This window comes from Penaeus monodon, chromosome 32 (assembly GCF_015228065.2).
Source record: "Penaeus monodon isolate SGIC_2016 chromosome 32, NSTDA_Pmon_1, whole genome shotgun sequence".
Taxonomy (NCBI): domain Eukaryota; kingdom Metazoa; phylum Arthropoda; class Malacostraca; order Decapoda; family Penaeidae; genus Penaeus; species Penaeus monodon.
The window spans coordinates 22,623,093-22,623,390 of NC_051417.1; positions in this window are offsets into that span (position 1 = coordinate 22,623,093).

Genomic DNA, 298 nt, shown 5'->3' on the forward strand with positions numbered 1-298 from the left:
GGGAATTCTTCTTTAGCAAAAAGAGCTTTTTTTAGTCCCGGATGGGCTCATTTTTATCAATTTGTGGGTACTGCTGATTTTGTTTTTGCCTGCTATTTTTTTTAGAAATTCCAAATCTTTTGGATGGGTTTTTAAAGTCTAAGATGCACAGAAAGTTTCCCAAAATATTCTTTTTTTTCCCTTTCGATAATTTTTTTTGCTTTGATTTTTACTTTTTGTATTTTATTTGTTAATTTCATTTGGGTTTTTTCCCTTTTTTAAAAACTTTATTTTTTTTTTTTATAGCTTCTAATTTTTC